General features: G+C 40.3%; 1 non-coding gene across 1 annotated transcript; it reads right to left on the bottom strand.

The window, feature by feature from the left end:
• Positions 1–215: 215 nt before the first annotated feature.
• On the bottom strand, positions 216–317 carry LOC112087929. Its single transcript, XR_002900334.1, has one exon. It is a non-coding gene; the product is annotated as a small nucleolar RNA R71 (small nucleolar RNA).
• Positions 318–3,477: the final 3,160 nt, after the last annotated feature.

The following is a 3,477-nucleotide window of genomic DNA, read 5'->3' as shown; positions in this document are numbered from 1 at the left end:
ATCCAATGGATTACATAGATCTTTTTGAAGAAATCTGTGGAATGGAGAGAACAACTCCGGACACTGCAGACTATGTGAAGTGTAAACTTTTCCCTTTCTCTCTAAGTGGTAAAGCTTTTAGATGGTTAAAATGTATGCTATCTGTTCTATTACTTCATGGGAATAATTCAAGTAAGCTTTTCTGAACCACTTCTACACCAAGTCGAGATCAAACCAGCTGAAAAAATATATCCAAAGTTTCCAACAATACCCAATAGAATCATTCTATGAGGGGAACGATTCAAGGAATATGAGAGAGACTGCCCTCATCATGGTTTTTCTGGAGCAAATCTGCTAATCACCTTCTACAGAGGACTTCAGCAGAAATATCAAATTTCTCTTGACACTGCCAGCAATGGAGATTTCGGTTCAAAAACTGTGACACAAGGGAGAGCACTCATCGAAAACTTAGCTGTAGCCAATAGCAACAACAACCTTGAGTATGACAGATCAAAGAAGACTATCATTAGCCATGAGTCAAGGGAGATTGCTGAGCTTAAAAGCATGGTAAGTCAACTTCTTAAATCTCAAAATAAGAATATACATGCCTGTGACACTGCTGCAAGAAATGAAGAAGATGGAAGATATGAAGATGATGGCATATATTCTCAAGAAGAAGAAGTTAATTTCATGGGAGCTCAAGCATATCATAGCTGATTCAGCCCAGCTTTCAACCACAACTTCAGGAACGCCAACTTCAACAATCTCTCATACATAATCCAGGGAGCTGAGAACCCCTAGAACCAACCTTATCCGCAGAACTAGAGGAATTTTCCAAAAAATTTCTAAAATGGGAACTATGGAGGAGGAAATTTCCAACAAAGACCACCTTTCAATCCTCAACAGACACAGACCAGCTCATTAGAAGCAACCCTCTCCCAGCTGAGCAGCCAAATTAAATCTCTTGACCAAAACGTGATGCAGATGTCTCAAGGCAATGAGAAGTCGATCAGGGAAATGAGAGTGAGAATCGAATGTATATACAATGACTTGAATGGGAAGTTTAAATCTCTTACAATCCATGTCAAGAAGTTGGAATTACAGATAGGTCAGACTGCAGATTCAATGAAGAGGCAACCAAGAGTTTTGTCAGGAAGAGTGGAAGATAATCCAAAGAAGTTCTGCAATGCTATGACAGCAGTCCCGGAAGAAGGACCAGTCGCAGACTCTAAGGAAATGTCGAAACCTGAACCTCTCATGAAGGATTCAAAAACCGAGTATGAGAGAAGCCAGATCATTCCGGTTAAGGTACCAGAACGTTTACCTGACCAAAGACTCAAAAAGTCTAAGGATCCAGGGCGTTTTTTTTTCACTTTCTCTATTCTGGAATTTAATTTTAGATTGTTTATGTGATTCTGGTGCTAATGTAAATATTATGTCACTTGCTGAGAAACTTGGTATAGGAACATTTGTCTCATCTCCTGTTAGGATAATCTTTGGTGATTCATCTCAAAAGATAACAGAAATAATGATTCAAGACCTACCATTGGTCATTGGAAGGAAAATCATCCCAGCCGATTTCCAAGTTTTGGAGATGGACCAGGACAAAGGAAGACCTTTGATATTTGGTCGACCATTCTTAACAAATGTATGTGTTATCATTGACCATGCAAATCACTGTTTAGTTTTCTTAAATGTGGACAGGAAAAAGTTTTATAGGACAACACCGGATCTAGATTCAAACCGCAAGGACAAGCTCAAGGAGAAGGTCTCGGAAAACAAGAAAGAACTAAAAGCACTTGCATCCAGCAGTTTGCAAAAATCAAGATAGTGGTACCACCAGACATCAGCAAAGAAAAGGAAGAAAACCTTGAAAGAATTGTGGAAAAGACAAAAACATGTTTTCAAGGATGCAAAAATCTTCAAGAAGGGAAAAGATATTGTGATTCAAGATGAAGAAGACCTAAAATTCAAGCTCAAGAGGATTCCAAGGACTCTTATCCAGAGAGATCATTCTTCGTCTTCTCAATCCTAAATCCCTCCAAGAGTCTAGCTATAAGGCTTTAAACAAAAGCGCTTAATGGGAGGCAACCCATTGGGTATGTTTTTCTTTCTTTTTCATTATTTTTCTATTTGATTTTTTTCCCTTTTCTGTATTTCAGGCTTTCATAAAACCCAGAAAAACCAAAAATATTTAAAACAACCAGAAAAATACAAAAAAATAGGAGGAAGAAACAGATAACCAGGAAGAAACCGGGAATCCCCGAAGCCATTTGCCGCGGTCGTGATCACATCAGCCACGGCCAGGCCTTGTTTTGCTACGGCCCATGTCCCTCATCCACGGCAAAACCATTATTTGCTGCAGCCGCACACACTTGACCTGCGGCCGAGCCCCTTTTTGCTTCCCGACTTATGTTTCCCAATTTTCCATAAACTGGAACTTTAAATTATCAATTCATTCCGGAATCAAATCAGGAAGTTCCCGCAACATCTATTTCGTGTTAAGCACACAAAGGCCATTGAACTCTCCCGAGCACGTCTCATTCGAACTAAGAAGAGTCCTCATGCGAAGAATCCACATTCCTAGAAGACATATGACGCATTAAACGAGACGCAGCTGAATGATGATGAAACCTTCTCCACCTTAATATCTGTCCAGAGAAGAATCTTTTCAGGAGAGATTGAGAGGGTCCCCGCTCAAAAATCTGTACCTCGGAGAGCTAAGTCTTCTTCTAGACCGAAGGTGAAGTTTGTTGGTAAGGCCATTGATCCAGACATCAACTACCTGGAGCAGCTTGAGAATCTGAAGATCAAGCCAACTCCAACAATTGATTACTCTACTCTTGAGATGCTTGGAATCATAGAAGATGTGATATGGTATGTTGATAAGCATGGAATGAGATCAATCATTGGGCAGAGCTTTCCAATTTATGAGAACCACACCACAGAGTTCCTTGCATCGGCGACCTTGTGCTACAAGAAGAGATCTGCTCCTAGAGCTCTATATGGCACATTTTCCTTCTCTATTGGAGAACATCTCTACTCTCTTACCATTTTAAAGATGTGTGATGCTTTGAAGCTGCCATATTGTGATGAGATCGCTTTAGAGAAAGATCCAGATGAGGATCTATGGAGATTGATGGGTTATGGAGTGTATTACAAAGGAAGATCCAAAGCCTCATTTCTCTCTCACCCTGCAGTTTGATATGTGCATAAGTTGTTGACACACACTGTGTTTTCCAGAGCCAACCAGGCGAATGTGCTCAAACCCAAGCTGGTGACACTTCAGCTACCTTTCACAGATCACCCAAGGTTCCCTTGCTTTGATTGCATCATTGGCAAGAATCTAGTGAAGGTTAAGCTTGAGATGCTTACCTCTGAGTGTCAAGACTTCTCACCAGCCTTTAGAAGCATCATTATTTCCCTTATGACAGCAGCATGAGTTGAATTTTCATCTGAAACACCTTTTAGTGAAGATTGGTTTGATCTCTTCCAATT

The sequence above is a fragment of the Eutrema salsugineum genome, unplaced genomic scaffold, assembly GCF_000478725.1.
Source record: "Eutrema salsugineum unplaced genomic scaffold, Eutsalg1_0 scaffold_16, whole genome shotgun sequence".
Lineage (NCBI taxonomy): Eukaryota > Viridiplantae > Streptophyta > Magnoliopsida > Brassicales > Brassicaceae > Eutrema > Eutrema salsugineum.
The sequence above is the reverse complement of the archived record's forward strand: the minus strand, read 5'-3'. Positions and strand labels throughout refer to the sequence as shown.